The 18,118-nt window shown below is 45.0% G+C and overlaps 2 long non-coding RNA genes across 2 annotated transcripts; one reads left to right on the top strand and one right to left on the bottom strand.

The window, feature by feature from the left end:
- Positions 1-1,053: 1,053 nt before the first annotated feature.
- Positions 1,054-3,300, bottom strand: LOC138917915 (uncharacterized). The gene is made up of 2 exons (XR_011426581.1): positions 3,198-3,300; positions 1,054-2,008 (listed from the first exon to the last, which is right to left on the bottom strand). It is a non-coding gene; the product is annotated as an uncharacterized lncRNA (long non-coding RNA).
- A 9,130-nt stretch (positions 3,301-12,430) lies between these two features.
- On the top strand, positions 12,431-16,797 carry LOC102148584 (uncharacterized). The gene is made up of 4 exons (XR_288475.4): positions 12,431-14,869; positions 14,968-15,143; positions 15,480-15,521; positions 16,320-16,797. It is a non-coding gene; the product is annotated as an uncharacterized lncRNA (long non-coding RNA).
- The last annotated feature ends 1,321 nt before the right edge of the window (positions 16,798-18,118 follow it).

Below are 18,118 nucleotides of genomic sequence, written 5' to 3'. Positions count from 1 at the left end.
CAGCTCCGTTGTTTTTAAGGAACTTCACTAGTAGAACTTACTTGATCAACAGGCTCTGGAGGACTTCTGGTCAGCACTCTGAAAAACAATGGCCATGGTTGGTATCTGGAGATGAAGAAGGTGAAGGAGATTGTGGTGAACGTAGCTTATCACCCTGAAGGAACTCTCGCCTCAGAGCCAGGGGACCTGGGTTCTAGGCCTGGTTCTCTCTCACTTGCTCTGTGGTTCTGCACAAGCCCCTTCTCTTCTTTGGATGGTTTCTCCATGTGTGCAAAGAAGGGATGGGGATCTTCCTGGATAACCTTTAACCTTTCTTCACACTCCAAAATTTCAACTGCCTACAAACTGCTTAGGACTTCCATGATTAAAGAAAGTTAATCCCTTTCCTCATGGGGAACATAAAGTGTAAGTCATTTTTTGTAGTAGTGATTTGACTCCAAAATTAGACATTCTATTTTTTTTTCAATATACAGCTATTTTTGTCCAGGCATTATTCTGAGAATTACCTTTTTTTTTAAAAAAAAATCACGACTCGTACATTATTTCACTTAAACCTCACTATTATCCTCTAAGTTTCTTTATTCTCATTAGACAGATCAGAACCTGAAGCTTAGAGGAGTGTTACACCCTATAGACGGTCACACAGTTGGCAAACGGTTACTTTAGGATTCGAACTCAGGTTCATTGGATTCTAGAGCTCAGGCCCTTGGCTAACTCCTAACCGATCTGATTTAAAAGAATCTGACTGTCCTACACACGTGCTTTCTGAGCCTGTGATAGGTCTGCTTATCTCTGCTGGGTTTCACTTTTAAGAAGCCAGTCGATTGTTAGCAGTCGGTCAACATTCTTGCTCTCTGTAAATCGATCTGGATCAGATCTGATCTTTCTCTCCATCACTGGTCATGCATTTCTGACTACTTAGTAGAAAGTTCACAACTTGATTGTGCCTTGTCACACTGGTGGCTGTATCTCATGGCCCTGTGACTTTCCCAGTGACTGGCACATGGGAGGTCATGGTGGTAAATGCTGATTATTGAAATGCATGGAATCATAAATCTGAAACATTTAATGTAATAACAATTCTAAATACAGATTTAGTTAGTTTGTATTCGAGGAGCAATGCCATTTTTATGAAGAAGTCTAAAAATAAACAGTGAAATGATATTTTTCTGAATCAGGGGTAAACTAAACAGAACATTGACCTCGATAATGTTACTCCAGCACCAGCATCATTTCAACACCCACTTGGTTTCTTTTGCTCCTGGTGACTATGTGGCTACAGTTTATGATGATGAATACGGATAGTAAGAAGGATGAAGAGTTTAGAATGCAGCTGAGTTTAGAACATTTAGAACATTTGTTCTGGAAATGCCAGGGCTAAGGGAATCAAACCTGAGTCCTCTGCAGAGGAGATTTGGGGGAATTAACAAAAAGATACTGATTTTTGACTCAAGGAAAGGGGGCTTATAGAAGGCTCAAAATTTTTTCCTGAAATCAAACTTCTCTTATAAGATGGTATTTGAATACATAAGGATAAATAGCCTGGAAACATACGGACTGCATTGCCCATGCAATGCACACAAGTTTTGATACTAAGGGAGCGCATACTTCAAGAGGATAATTTGGCCTCTGCCAAAACCAGAATATTTAAGAAATCCTTCCAGAGATTTTGCCAAAACCCAGAGCCACTAGACTCTTCTATCCCTAGCAGCTCCCCCTTTAGCCGGTTTGCCCAGCAGCCTGGCCAAATGAAACAGAGAACTCAGCATCTTCTGAGAGGGATGTTTGCCAGTCCTAACCCTGGAGATATGTTCAAGGGTTTCCAACCGGTCCTCTGAGCCAAGAGCACAATTCGAAAATGCTGGAGTCTCTTAGCGTATCTGCTTTGGTTACTTTGAGAGGCAGCGATGTGCAAGTTGCCAGGTTGAGAACAGGATCCGTGCTGTAAACTATTTGTGAAAGCCCCACTTCCTTCTGCTGTGGCCAGGTTCTTCCCACTCCAGGCAGTCTGTGCGAGGACAAAAAACAAGGGCTATTGTCAAATTAATGACTCTCCCCCCAAAATTATGGCAGGTGGCAAGATTCTTGGCCATCGAGTTCCAGCCAAAACATGTCACATTCTTTTTCTCCTGGGGGAGGCACTGGGAACTTGCTGTGAGTCAGCGTGAGGGGGCGGCAGCAGAGAGAAACTGCTGCTTGAGCATCTTGCCTGTTACTGAGGAGAATTAGTCAATTCTTGGAAAGAGGGAAGCGCTCTCCTTGCTCTGCTACCCACTTCCAGATTCTCCCCTTGGCCTTGGAGTGGAGAATTAGCGATCTAATGTAATCCATTTCATTCACCTCGATATATATATGTTCACTGAATTTCTACTCAGCTCCCCACTCAATGCTGGGCCCTGGGAAGAGGTCAATACCTTTGACTCAGTCTCTCCCCTCAGAGGACTAATAGGTCAGTGTGAAATTCCCCTGAGCATGTTCACAGAACATTAGTCCCTGGAGACGAGCCATTAAAACAGTGTGACAGGGGCCGGCCCAGTGGCCCAGCGGTTAAGTTCTCACGTTCCGCTTCTAGGCGGCCCGGGGTTCGCTGGTTCGGATCCCGGGTGCGGACATGGCACTGTTTGGCAGAAGCCATGCTGTGGTAGGCGTCCCACGTATAAAGCAGAGGACGATGGGCACGGATGTTAGCTCATGGCCAGTCTTCCTCAGCAAAAAGAGGAGGATTGGCAGAAGTTAGCTCAGGGTTAATCTTCCTCAAAAAAACAAAAAACAAAAAACAAACAGTGTGGCAGGTCTAAAAGTGTTAGGAAATGTCAAATTCTCTATCATTCTTCAAGAAGATACACAATATATGGTTACCGTATTAAAGTCTTTGAGAAGTCCCCTTGTATAGTAATTAGCTAACTTTAACACGACTTTCTCAAATTTTTAATGATCATTAACCACACCACACTTTATCTCCTACGATGATTTCCCAAAGACTTTGGAGAATATCAACTAGTGCAAAGAGCCAAAATTATACTTTTGTGAGACAAGTATGATATTTAATGATAATCACAAAGTACAGAGTTAGCACAGAAGAGAAATGTAGAGAGTCAGAAGGCCTCTCTCGAAGAGGTGATATGCTAAGTAGGTTCTGCTAGATGAATGTTATGGTCTGAGGGTGTCACCCCCAAATTCATATGTTGAATACTAACCCTCAGAGGTGATGGTATTAGTAGGTGGGACCTTTTCGAGGTGCTTAAGTCATGGGGGTGGAACCCTCAGGAATGAGATTAGTGCCCTATAAATGAGGCTCCAGAGGGCTCCGTAGCCCCTCCCTCTATGTGAGGACACAATCAAAAGGTGCCATCTACCAACCAAAAGGGGGACCCTTAGCAACCACCACACCAAATCTGCTGGTGCCTTGATCTTGCACTTTTCAGCCTCCAATACTGTGAAAAATAAATTTCTGTTGATTATAACTTATCTAGTCTGTGATATTTTGTTATCCGGCCCAAATGGACAAAGACAATGAGTGAATGTTTTCCAGGTAGAAAACATGTGAAGGGCGTTCCAGACAAAGAGAAAGCGTGTGCAAGGAAGTGGAGTTTGCAGGAGCAAAGCTGTCTCTGGCCAAGTATGTCAGTAGACATGTTGGAAGTTCGGGGAAAGCAGTGGAAGGAACAGCAGAGATGATGCTGGAAAGGGCTAGAACCAGATCTTGAAGTTCTTGTATGCTACCCCAATGTTTTGAGCTATGGGTAAATATTAAAATATGGAGAGTGTTTTCTCCAAGTTCAACCTGTTGTTTAACACAATGTCCTTCTTCATGTATTGTACGGTGAGCTGTTTCCTACTGGATTCACTCAAGGTCACAAAATCCAATCTTGTGTATAATGAAGGCCTCTGAAGACAGGAAGGCATGGCCCCTGGTATTTAGGGGCATTAACCTCACAGGGTACCTTTTGATCCCTGGGACTGTGGAAGCAAACTTAATAGATGCATGTAAGTAGGGACGAGTGCGGGTAACTCAAGAGCCTGCATTAGAAATGTTGACGGTTGAGGCAGGGTGGAGCTGAGAATCCAAGGGGTGAACCAGACATTGTCCAGGAAGGAATGAAGCCAACGTGGTGATCCTGCCTTCAGGAAAATTCAGTGCCTGCTTGCTGTGTCAGACACGAGGGTCTCGAGAAAGAATGATGAGCTGAAGTCAGGAAGACTGAGCTCTTGTTCCAGTTTGAGCACCACTTGCTACGCAGTCTTGGCCAAATGGTTTCCCCGTACAATGAAGAAGTTGGACTGTGAGACCCAAAGAATATTTCAGCTCCAATACACTAGCCGTCTCTCAATGTTAGCCAGCTCAACATTGAATTAAAAGTTAAAACAAATCATAATCAATGCATTGATTCAAGAGATCACAGAAAAAAAGGGAAATATTAGAGAGCTGCAAAGTGTGGACACCGTTCTATGCTCTTTATTAAGTTCTCAGTGAACCCTCACATCAGCTATGCAAAAGTTACTTTCATATTCATTTTGCATATGAGTAAACCAAGACTCAGAAAAGTTGCCCTAACTTCTTACACCTCCTAAAGGAGGCGGATAGAGTTTGGCAGCAGGTCAATGTGATTGCAAAGTCCTGCTCTTTTTATTGCATCACACTGTCCAACGCCCTGAAATAAGGTTTATGAAGTGCTCTGGAGTGGATTGAGTAACAGAGTGGTCTGCCCTCCAAAGTCAAGAGGATGCTGTTAATGGAACAGGGGATAAGATGGAAAATGCTGAGGCTAAGTGTTTCCTAATTGCGCTTCTCGGCACAGAAGTGTGACATACAGAGACTGTTCCTCAAAGAGTGGCCCGTGGGGTCCAGCCGTCTGGGGCAAACGGGCGACAAATACAATGGTGACCAGGTAAGCTGGAGCCCACTCCCATGAAATGGTGGCCTCTCACCACTCTCACTCCTCTTCCTCAGTGTCAGATGGGGCTAGCTTTACTCCGACACACCCAATAAAACCCCCAGCCCCAGAAAACTTGTCCAGCTTAACTTCTTTTTGAGGAATAGGCATGTGGAGAGAAGCCAAGTGGCTAAGTTCAGTTTCAGTCTGAACAACTTCATGAAAACACTAGAAAGCTGGTTTCTCTGAGCAAATCTGTAGATGTCACTTACATGGGAAATGTATTAGTCTGCTCAGGCTGCCATAACAAATACCGTGGTCTGGGTCATTTAAATAATAGAAATTTATTTCTAACAGTTCTGGTGGCTGGAAGTCCAAGATCAAGGTGTGGGCAGGTTTGGTTTCTCCTGAGCCCTCCCTGCTTGGTTAATTGGCAGCCATCATCTCACTGTGTCCTCCCATGACCTTTTCTCTCTGAATGTGCATCCTTGCTGTCTCTTCCTCTTATAAAGACATCCGTCCTATTGGGTTGGGGCCTCACCCCAAAACCTCAAATAACGTTAATTTCCTCTTTAAAGGCCCTACCTCCAAATATAGTCACGTTGGTGGTTAGAGCCTCAACATATGAAATTTTGTGGGACACAGCTCAGTCCGTAACAGGAAGGAAGGTCTTATACTGGAATTTTCATTACAAACGTATTTAAATGGAAAAATCACGAGTCCAGTTAGCAATGGGATGTCACTTAGAAACAGAGCAGTAGTTCTTGTCTCTGACTGCACGTGGAATCACTTGGGGAGCTTTCCAAAAACAGCAATGCCTCGGTTCCAATCCAGACGGATCAGGACCTCAGGCACTGGTGTATTAGTCAGGGTTCTCCAGAGAAACAGAACTGATGAGATGTGTGGGTGTGTGTATATATGTGTGTGTGTGTGTATGTACATGCATGTATATATATACACACATATGGTGATGTTATATATATTATCTATATGTAGTAAGTTCTACACAGAGAGCGAGAAAGAGAAAGAGAAGAGAGAGAGAGATTGATTTTAAGGAAATGGCCACATGAATGTGCAGACGGCCAAGTTCAAGATTGGCAGGGTAGGCTGGCAGGTTGGAGATCCGGGGAAGAGCTCACGCTGCAGCTTGAGGCCAAACACAATCTGGAGGCGGAATTCCCTCTTCTCCCACTGTCCTCGGTCTGCTCTTTCTTAAGGTCTTCAACTGATTGGGTGAAGCTCACCCACGGCATGGAGTTTAATCTGCCTTCTTCAAAGTCTACTGATTTAAATGTTATTACCATCTAAAAAGATCTTCACGGAAACATCCAGATTGATGCCTGACCAAATATCTGGGTACCGTGGCTGAGCCAAGTTGACACATAAAATTAACTACCATAATTCATATATTTTTGGAAAATAAGCAATTTGCTGTTTTCCTGTTTAGCTTGAGGGGTGACTCAGGTCACGAGGATTTTGTTTTCCTTTTTTAATATTTTAGGTTTGCTCTGACTTCAAGAAGGGTTTTTTTTTTTGAGGGAAAGATTCGCCCTGGACTAACATCTGTTGCCAATCTTCCTCTTTTTTTTTCTTCCTCCCCAAAGCCCCAGGACCTGGTTGTATATCCTAGTTGTGAGTCATTCTGGTTCTTCTATGTGAGCAGCACAGCAACTGACAGACGGATAGTGTGGTTCCACCATCAGGGAGCAAACCCGGGAGACAGAAACGGTGAGCGCCGAACTTTAACCACTAGGACATCAGGGCCAGCTCCACAACGGGTACTTTGTAATAGATCCCCTGGTGATTCCAATATGCATTCAGGGTTGAGAGCCATTGATCTAGAACCAGGACTTTCAGAGCCAAGACCTGTGAGTTGACCTGACAGCCTGGGCTCTTTCCTTCCATCCTGCCTTAGTCACACAAACCCGTTTCTCTGCTGGTTCCTCACTTTCTTCTCTTCTGTTCAGGCACTGTTTTTCAACATTGCCTGTGCATTCTAATTTCCTGGGAAGATTAAAAACACTGATGCCCAGGTTCCACCACTAGAGACTTTGATGTACTTGGTAGTGGGTAATCAGAATTGCAAATGCAAAATGCAGCCTGGGCATCAAGGGTTGAAAAATTCTGCAGGAGATTCTAACAGGCAGCCAACGTTGAGAAAAATCATTCAAGTAATTTCACGTATGTATTCAAGCCTTCAGTTTAGGTTGGGTTCATAAGAAACTCTCTTTCTAAGCTGCGGTTGGTTTGTAAATCCTCCACAATACGGAATTTACAATCTGGGATTGTAAATATGTCTGGATTTTCTTAATTGAAAAAAAAATATATATTCTAAAGCACCTCACAATGAAGTTAACCACTTAGACCCTTATGCTCAGAGACTCATTCCTCCTGCGAACTTTTATTGACCGATTTCCCTGCAGTGCCACATAGGCCTTCCACACAGAACCACGGGAGAGACAAAGGAGAAAAGACATTTTGTCACTGCATGAGGAAGTTGCAGTTGAATGGAGAAAGCAGACATTAATGTCACCATGATAAAAATGTGGTAATTACCGGAGAAGGAGGAGGAACAAGATCTCTGTGACCCCAGAGAATTTCTTCAGGTGGAAGAGGGAGTCGGAAGGCCTTCCGAGGCAGAAAGAGGAGCTGCCTTAACCGCCCAGAGATGTGACAGCTGATGATGCACTCAGGAAATGGCAGACGGTCTGATGCTGGTGAGTCAGAGTTCATGCGAGGAGCGCTGGAAAGGTAGTTTGAGATTAGATGGTAAACAGCCCTGAAAGCTAGACTAGGGAGCTGAAAGTTTTAATATAAATCCTAAGGTTTTTCTTAATGAGAGAGAACATTTACCAACATTTTAACAAAAATTACCTGAAGGCAAGCAAAGGGCAGCATTGGGAGCAGGCAGGGCAGATTTAAAGGAATTTTCTAGAAACAATTTAGGTAAACTATTATGAGGACCTTAACTTGGGAATTGGCAGTGGGAATGAGGAGGGCAGAAAAGATGGGGAAGCAGGCAGTCAGTGAGTGCAGGTAAGTGGCAGAGCCAGGATTTGAAGCAAGGTCTTGGCTTCATTTAACACATGGGCATACACTAAGATGTACACACAGACACACACACTGAGGACAGAATATGTGCCAGGCACTGTGTGTTGGGTGGTGGGGGACCTGAGATAGACCCAGTCTCTGGTGTCATTGTACTTACAGGTAAGGGGAGGATACACAAAAATAAGAAGCCATCATCCAACATGACAAGTATGATGAGAACAGCAGTAGAGGGCATTATGGGAACAAGTCAGGGAGCAAGCCAGCTGACCCAGACTTAGAGGGGCCCTTCCCAGAGAAAGGACATCTAAGAAGAGATCAGAAAAAGAGGTGGATTAAAAGTGCACAGGGGCAGCTGGGGAGGGCAGGTGTGCTCCAAGCAGAGGGAATGGCAGCCTTCTTGCCTGAGGGGTCCAATCCTGCTCCCTAAACGGGTCTCCGACTGCATTCGGAATGTGCTTCCTCACATTAAGGTCCTGACAGCTGTTATTCTGCAATGATTTCCAGCTCATGAGATGTCAGCTTTCTCCTCCCTGGGACGACCCATAAAGGATCAGAGAAAGTCACGCTGGAAAAGGTCTGTAAGGACCCCCATTTCAACCCCTCAATTTACAAAGAAGGCAAATGAAATCCTGGAGAAATAGACTATTTTCAGGTAATGTAGCAATTTAGAACTGGAACGCAGGTCTCCTGTTTCCCAGTCCAGTGTCTTTTTACATGTCACGCACACTTGTTATAGCTGAGTTTGATGTCAAGGGCACTCTGTGTCTAAAACTCCTTGCCAAGTGTTTTTTATTTAATTTACTCCACCATGTGCTCACTCATAATTATTAAGTTCCTACAATTGTAGCAAACTGCATGTCTCTTCCCCAAATGCGCTTCCTGTACAGTAAGCCTGTTCTTCTCATTCCTTCCAGACTTACTGTTAATTCGCTCATCATCTCAAGTCTTATTATGCTCTTCTTCCTGGGGCACAAATGAACTCAAGCACTGAACTGCTTCATCATTCCTGATACTAAAAGTTTAATTTCAGAAATTCTCAGGCCAGGCCCATTTCCTAAACTTCTGGCAGCATCTACTATAGGCAGGCTTCATGGCACCCACGGGATGGCCTCATTCACCCTGTCATCATCCATTCCCCATGTCAACCCAGACTCACATTCAGCTAATGTTTATTGAGCAGTCTCTGTGCTCGATGCTTTATATGCATGATGTCATCTGATCCAGAACATATTTCAGCTGGGTAAATATTGTCCCCATTTTCCCAGTGAGGGACCTGAGGCCCAGGAAGGTTAGAACACCCTGCCCAATTATACCTTGGAGTGGATGAGCCAGGTTGACTGCCTCCTGGTTCACTGTGTTTTTCTGGTATCTCAGGCTACTTTGTCCCTTAGATTTGATGGGAGAAGTCCTGCTGGATGGTGAAATTATCATTTTATTTCATTTTTGCTGGCAATAGATTTTGTTGTGACATGTTGTCTGCCAGCATCAGACGTCCAGTTATGTTTCATCCCAGTTCCACACATCCTGTGGATAATTCACATACCAGCCGTTAAAATAATGTCTTTCAAATGAGGATGGTGGGGCATGACCTGTGAATGTTTCCTGCTCTCAAAGCCAGGAGATGAAGGTAGCTGACTGCAAGCTAAGAGAGAATCCTCCTCATCTGTGGCAATTTCTTTGCTCAGGGGAGATCAGCGATCACTTAGCGCTGCCTCTGGATGTGGCTCTGCGGTTCCTCTGACGACTCAGCTTTTCAAGGCAGGATGAGAAAGCCTGTGGGGTCAGGGTGGACGAGGGAGGGTGGCTTGAACGTGGGGAGAAGGTGAGGGCACCCCGCCTGGAGATGTGGCGGGAGTAATGATGTGTGAATCCTGCATGACTCAGCCCTCTGGGCAGGTAATGAAAACCCAACAGACACAAGCTTGTTTAAGAAAATATGCATCATTGATGTGGCTATTTTGGGAGATGAAAGAGAGCTTGAAAAGGAGAAACATGTGAAAAGTATTCAAGTTGAGTGAGTGTGATAGAAAACCAAGATTTCCCTTCATAATTGAACAGTAAAAAGCAAATGTGTCCTGATCTTTCAAGTCACAGGGTTGGAAGGAAGAATGGGGTGTGGGGGACAGATGTTGGCAGTTGTTTGCTCTCTGGATGTACACATTGTGGTTTGGGGACTGAGGGACTTTGGAAGGGATTTGCTCCTTTATTCCTTTATTGTTTCTAAGAGAAACCAGGCCTCAAGTGGGGTTGGGAAGGAAGATTCTTCACACCAGCCCCCTGGACATGCCAAAGCTTCCCCTGTGACAAGAGCCTGTGCTGGCAGACATCTGCAGTTACCTCACAGCTCAGTGAGGGCAGAAATCCTCTTTCTGATCACTTGCAGCAGATTCCATGTGGAACCGTGATCAACCAGGCAGAAGATGGGGTGCAGGAGAAAACAGGCCACACAGGGCTCTGTGGCCTTTGATGCACATGTGTCAGATGGGGGGCTGACGTGTCCTTTCACCCTTAGTGGAGTCCCGAGGCACAGGAGGATGAGGCATGTTTGAGAAGAGAGGATCTGAATCCTGCCTGCTCTGTTCTCTCCTAATTCTCACCGCTGCCTCCCGACTGGTCTCTTCCAGGCACCCGGGTCCAGCCTTACACCCCACGTAGAAAAGGCACCTCTAACACCTTGGTTTTTATCTCGTTGTTTTTGTTTTTTCCTGAATTTCTGATCCTGATCTGCTCCCAACCCTCCTGACTGCTAATATCATCAATTGTTCGTTTAGTCAATACATATTTAAGAAGACCTCACTGGGACTCTGTTCTCTCATCTGTGCTGCATCCCTTACCTCCCTCTGACTCGTTTGCCTCCTTTTCTGATGCTCAGCCCATGGAGACACAGCTTGCTCATCATTTGGATTTTTTTATTGGTTAAGACCTCTAGGAAACATCCCTCAAGCTCTACTGCCCTGGGACTCTTCCTCTGGCAGCCTCCATGGGGAGCACTCCTCCCCCAGCTTGGGGTTGTCAAATTCCTTTAGGAACCCACACATTCACCCTGCAGCTCATCTTACAAAAGCCCTGGTTGCTCTAATCTTGTCCTCCCTCTGCCTAGAAGACATCACTGACTCCATTGATCCAAAGCAGTAATTCCGGAAGTGTCTTCTGAGGTACCTTAGTTGACAGTGATTCTAATACAAGACTCAAAGCTGTATTTTTCTTTTAAATATAAATATTTATTGAGTCTCTGTTAGGTGCCATACCCTAACAGATTCTGTGCACACAGTGATGAGCAACTTAGACATGTCCAATGCCCTCATGGTGTTTACCATTTATCATGGAAGACATCAAACAGTTACTACTGTGAAAAGTATTTTGAAGAAAAAGTGAAGGGTGTTATAGAAATGAAAAAGGGGCAGTGGTTGTGAAATCTAGTCTGAATACTCAGGAAAGTTGAGCCCTGGAGCATGAGCAGGATTCAGTACGCTAGGATGGGGACAATAGTGCCAGGCAGCAGGAATCACTGTGTACGTCACCACCCTAGCACTGGAAAGAGCAGGACATGTTTCAGTGACAGAAAGAAGGTGGTTTGGCTTGAAGACAAGTAGTGCTCTAAAAGGACAATCCCTGAGTGACTTTGCAGCATCATCGGGAACGCTTCCTAAAAATGTAAATACCTGATTCTCACCTCCAATTGTTAAATCAGGGATGGAACTCTGATAGATTGATTGCAAAAATGGATTTCCTGGGTCAATAACCTTTGTAGTGTGACTTTGCAGCTTTTTCCATGAAGAGATGGAAATCTCTTTCTCCACTCTTTGAATCTGGACTGGCCTTATCACCCACGTTGGCCAACAGAATGAGGTGGAAGTGTTCTCATGCCAATTAGGAGCCCAAGATTCAAGAAGTAGTGTGTTCTCTGCTCTTTCTCTTGGAACTCTGGCTCTAATATGTAAACAAAAGCAGGTGAGCCAGCTAGAGAACAAGGGACCATATGGAGGAGAGTCCAGTTGTCCCTCTGAGGCCATCCTAGACCAGCCTACAGCAAGCCAGCTCCTTAACATGTAAGTGAGCTCAGCCAAAATCAACAGAACTGCTCACCTGACCCACACCTGGCAGCAGATGCACTAGTAAGTCCAGGGGAGACCAGTGGTGTAAAACCATAATCATTTGAACACTAACAACTGGTTGTATGTTCAGCCACTCAGAGTGGGTGGTTTGTTACGCAGCAAATAAAACCAATACAGGAATCAAGAATATGGACAAGGATTTTTGAGAGCAGAATAGGCAGAGGTCAGATCTAGTAGGACTTTGTAGGGCATGAAGAGGGTTTGGCATTTTATCCTAACAGTTATGTGAAGCTTTCGAAAGGTTTTGAGCATGGAAGTGACACAATTAGGTTTGCGTCATAGAAAGATTAACTTGGCTACTTTGTGGAGAATGAACTACAGGAGAAGAGGATGAATCAAGCTAGACTGAATTCAACTTAAGTTTTGTTTTGTTTCACTTTTTTCTTTAAGTAGGTAAACTGAGATCCAACTCTGCATTAAGTAATGGGATTACAAGGAATAAGACCCATACCCTGTCCTCAAGTCTGGAGGGAGACTGAGAGTTATGATGTATTTTAACAAGTACCATAATGGAGATTCACTCAGGTAGTCATGTTGGTGTGGAGAAGTAGCACCTAGACCAACCTGGGGGAAAATCCAGGATTCTGTCCAACTGGTGATAGCTGAGAATGCCCTGAAGATGGGAACATCATTTCCTAGGAAGAGGAAGGAGCCTAAGTGAAATACGGTATTGCCAAAGTATGAAGCACGAGGTGGGAAGCAGAGGAACTAGATGGGCTAGGTGCGTAGAGTCCACGTCACAGAGTCTTCTTTGTGCCTATTGAGGCTGTAGACAGGCAACAGTGCAACAGGAGCTGCATGGCAGACGTTCCTGATGCCTGAGACATGAATGGACTGGTATAGAAGAAGCTCAGTTAAGAAGGGCAGGACCCTGCTCTGGGAGCCCTTAGGATGAGTGTTGCCATGGCCATTTGACCTGACACAGCTGAGGCAGAGCTGTTTGCTACGTAGGAGGTTGGTGGACAAGACAGAGAAATCAGCAATCACCGGAAGTCTCCCTTGGTTTATAGATTTTGACCCAGGTTCCTACAGTAGCCCTCAGTTTCTCCTGATTGTCTTCTGGAAGCCAGCAGTCAGCGGAGGCAAGAAGAGAACATTTTTTGCTGTGGCACCTCCTCCTCCCCAGAGTGTTTGGCATCTTGTGCTGCCAGTCTCCAGCTGTCTGTCTAGACGAAGCCCAGATTGGACGTGTGAGGTATAGAACACTGTGATCCAGGCCTACTCACTCTTGGCCAACTGGAGGGTGAGCACTGGGGACAAAATCTGTGCTGGAAAGATTGGGGACATCTTTTTCCTATTAGCAGTTGGATGCTCCCACGACCCATGGATGTCTCTGGCCACTGTACTGCCATGTCTCCAAATATACACTGGACCCAAGGCTGCTTAGAGGAGCCCTCCGTCTCATGCCTCTGCTGACCATTTCTTGGGCATCAGAACAAACATCATTTGATCACAAGGGCAGAGATCCCTGGGCAACCTCAAAACCTCTAAGGATAGTAACTATTTTTAAAGATTAAATTCCTGTCTGTGCAAGACCTAGACACTCATATTATCCTCCCATTATTCTGTGAACGTCACACAACAACTCTGTGAAAGAGACATTATAACCCTATTTTAAAGTGTTAATTAGGAAACCAAGTAACTTGCCCAGAATCTCCCAGCTACAGATGCAATGGAGCCAGGACTGCAACTCAGAACTGCTTGAGTCTGTGCCCCACATTCTATCTATTCAACTACACTGCCTTTGCTGCCCAACCTCGTCAATCACAGATGAGGACAAAAGGACAAGAGAGAGAAAATGATTTGCTGAGACGTATGGCAGAGCCTAGCTCTCTCACTCGAGGCTCTGGACTCTCATTTCCTTCTCCCTCGGGGCACTCTCATCTTCTCCTTGGTATATTTCCTGAGTCACTGCTCCAGGTCTGCCTCATTCAACCTGGGAGGCATGAAGCTGGCTGGAAATCCCAGACAGCTGAGTCTGATGCTCTCAGCAGACGCAGCTCCCAGGTCCCCTACTGGCCTAGAAGCAGGCAAGGGCCTCTGACAGAGAGCTGGTATGAGGTGTGGGGTACCACATGCAAACCCTGGACTTCACATCAGACGTTCACACTGGAAGGACTCTGGAGGCAGTTAAGACCCTAATGTTTATTGTGATCATTTGAATGAAGTTTTTGTCTTCCTTCATGAGAATTGCTTTCTTTTTTCCATAACTATTGATCCTGTATCTTGCCCTGGAGGGCAAGATTAGTAGTATTAGCTCATATCTGTCACTTTCATTTTACCCATATCACTGTGGCTCCATGGAGTGAGAGCTGTGCACTGTGGAAGACGCCTCTGTCTGTTCCTCCAAGCACCTACTACCAAGAAGCTCATTTGCCAGGATCATAGAATCAGGGCAGGACCAGCTGTGTAATTTGTGGCACCTAATGCAAAATGAAAATGTGAGGCCCTTCATCAAAAATTACTGAAAATTTCAAGGTCTGATAGTACAGCGTTACACCAAGCACAGAGCCCATCTAAAGCTGGACACTCACGGAGCTGGCCCTGAGTGGGACTGTAGAAATGTAGCAGAGATGGAGAAGACAGGGCAGTTAGAGCTGGAATAAGTTTATCTGAGCATTAGCAATGCCATCTATGCAATAGGGTGATGACACTGACTGCCAATTGTGCGTGAATCATGGGTAATATACAGAGACTACTGGGAAATGTCAGGTGTTGATTAAGAAGACACGCCCCTTTCCCTAAGAGAGAATCTAGTTCAAATCCCTCATCTTGCAGAGAAGTAACCTGAAGCCCAGAGAAGAAGAATGGCTTTCCACATTTAGCCAGGTAATTCGTTCGTGGTGGAGCTGGGATGGGGGCACCGGGTCTCCTGAGTCTCAGTTTGATGGTCTTTTCGCTAAACCAGGCCCCTTTCCTCTCTGCAGCTGCCTCGGATGTTTCCTGCTTGACTAACGAGGCAGGGCCTTAGTGCTCATCGGCAGATGGTTTGGAGACTGAGTCAACCATCTGTAAGATTGGCCTCCACTTCCTGCCCAGCTGCTGGGTCCCATGATGGGATCATACTGAAATGAACGTTATCCTTCACCACAGGATGCTGGGGGTGAGAGAATATCTTTCTCAAATGACTCCTCACATGGTTCGTGATGAAGTGGCTTTCTCTGCACACGGTCACTTTCTAGTCACCAGCTGGCTGATGTGAGCATCCGCCTGGTAGTAGTGTTCTTCGGAGGCTACACTGTAGACAAAGTTGGGGTCCACGGGATCCCTTTACATTGAAATGCCACTGACCAGGCTATGTCAATGCTTAATAATAACAGTGATGTGACAAAAATACTCCATAGGTATAAACTTTTGGGAACTATAAACCACTGTCACATTAGATATCATTGCTCTGATACCAGAAGAAGACTAGTGTAATTTTATTGTAATTTTTCAGAAGAGAACACCGGCTCAGAAGTACTTGACTACCTGCCCAAAGGTACGTTCGCACAAGTGATGGAGACAGTGAACTAGCTCAAGAATACTTTGATGTCTGAATTTTACCCAGTCAGAGAACAATAGGATATACTGAGAGGAAGATGGACTTCAGGGTCCTCTGTATCATCCTCTCTTTCCTGACGCTCTTCCATGGAAACCGAAGGCTGGCAAATCTCTCTGCCACCAAGACCTTAATCCTGGTGTTATTTTTAAGCAGGGCCCTGATCCGCAGGACAGCCTTGGCAAGCATATGGGGGTTGGTCTTAAATTCTGTGGTGATCGTGTTGGCAAATTATGGTTCTAGTCTCAAAGTCACATAGAAGCTTAGCTATTATCATCCGGAGTTGAGGAGCACAGCCACCACTTTTTCACTTACGACTCTCAGTTCTATTATTTCAAGGCCCAAATTCTGTCCCACGCTTCTTATCTGTATGTGTCACTATTTGCTATACTCTCTATTTGAGTGAATCCCAAGCACCTTAGATGCAGAATGTCTCTGGGCTTCTCTCCCTCCACTCTACACGTGCTTTCCCCTCCCAGTTCACTCCAGTATCTTTACCCATATTAAACTCTTTCCTCTCCTGTCTCTGAAATAATGAACTGGTTTATAAAATTCTGTCTGTTTTATTGGCCTCCCTGCCTCCAGCTTTCTACTTTCCTCCCATCCCTTATCCTGCCCCATGGGTGACCCTTGATTATGTTCCTCTCTGTCAAATGTTTTTCCTTTTATTTATTAGTAGGCCAAAAGTAGTTCTTATTCATAACAACCCAAGAGGAATTTATGAAAACTATTTTGCAGATGGGGAAACCGAGCAACTGAGAGTTTAAGAAACTTGTCCGAAGTCATGCAGCTACTAAGTGAGAAAGCAAGGATCTGAACCCAGAAAGTCAGTCTCCAGAGTTCCTGCTTTTGGCCACTATGTTCTTGTTATGGACTGAATGGTGTCCCCAACCCCATTCGTATGTTGAAGTCTTAATCCCCCGTAGCTCAGAATGTGACCCTATTTAGAGATAAGGTCTTTAAAGAGGTAATTAATATGATGCCAGTAGTGTGGACCCTAATCTAATATGACTGGTATCCTCATAAAAAGAGGCAATTTGGATACAGATATGTGCACATACAGAGGAAAGACCACGTGAGAACACAACCAGAAGGTGGCCAACTGCAACCTAAGGGGACAGGCCTCAGAAGAAACCAAATTTTGCTGACATGATGATCTCGGACCCCTAGCCTCCAGAACTTTGAGAAAATAAAGTCCTGTTGTTTAAGGCACGCATTCTGTGGTATTTTATCATGGTAGCCTGAGCAAACGGAGACATTTACGCTGATTCTCATCTCACGTGAACAAAGTCTACACTCCTTCAGCATGACAAAGTACTCGAAGACGTCGCATCTGCCTCATTCTCCTGATTCATCACCCTCACACCACTGAAAACCTGTATTCCAGACATGCTGAGTCTTCAGTCTTACCCTTCTATGCTTTCCCATTATTTTATGCCTTTTCTTAGGGCCTCCCTCTGCTTGTTAAATAATTTTAGTCCTTTATCGCCTGAAAACTTTCAATCATCCTTTAAAATTTGACTTGGGTAAACTTGACGAGACCCTCTATCTGGAAGTCTCTTTAGTCCCTTCCTTCTCTGTTCTCCCACTGACTATCTGTTCATCATCTCACACATCACATTCCATTTCTCCATGAGGCCAGTAACGAGTGCTCGGTGAGGGCCTCACACTATGCTGGGCATTGGGGATGTAGAGATAAAGGTGGCCAGCGCTTGCCCTGAAGGAGGTGAAGGAGCCTGCACTACTGTTAACCATGGTGGTGTCAAGTCCAGAGAAGGGTCACCTAACCCAGCCTGGAGGTCAGCAAAGACTTCTTGGAGGAGTGGAGCTGAGGCTTCGATGACAGATGTGAGTGGGAGGAAATGGGGAGGCACAGAAAGCATTCCACGCAGGAGAGGTAACACGAACAACGTGTAGAGAAACAATGGGGTGCAATTATAGTTCCTTCCAATGGACTGTATGATTATGTATGTCATGTCTGATTTAATTTTAGGGGCTGCCAAAATATTTGCTAAAGAAATAACTGTTGAATGAACAAATGCATAAATGAATCAATGACTCAATGAAAGAGTATATGAGCAATTAAACAAGTCTCTTAAATCAGTTAGAATCCTTTGGTTGTAAGCATCAGAAACCCACTCCTGCTGACTCAAGCAAAAAGAGAGTTTATTGGGAAGGTTAGGGGAAGCTCATAGGAAGGGAGGAAAGATGAAAACCAGGCTGGAAGGCAGCGACAGGCCACTCTGGAGGCCCCAGAGTGGGACCTGCCTGCCAGGCTTGCTCCCAGGCCATGGCTGGAAGGCATGAACCACAGGTGTCTTCTGTCTTTTGGTCACGCTCTTTCTTTTCAAGTTCTAGGAAGTGAGATCTCGATTGGTCATGTGCTCACCTCCTGGTTAGGCCAGACCTCTGCTTCCCTGATTTTATCCAGTGGAAAAGAAATATTGCCATAGTAAAAGTCAGGTTTCACCACCAAACATGTGCAGTTGACATTGAGGCATCAAGAGAAACAAATATCCACTACATAGAAGTTTTCA

The sequence above is a fragment of the Equus caballus genome, chromosome 15 (assembly GCF_041296265.1).
Source record: "Equus caballus isolate H_3958 breed thoroughbred chromosome 15, TB-T2T, whole genome shotgun sequence".
Lineage (NCBI taxonomy): Eukaryota > Metazoa > Chordata > Mammalia > Perissodactyla > Equidae > Equus > Equus caballus.
The sequence above is the reverse complement of the archived record's forward strand: the minus strand, read 5'-3'. Positions and strand labels throughout refer to the sequence as shown.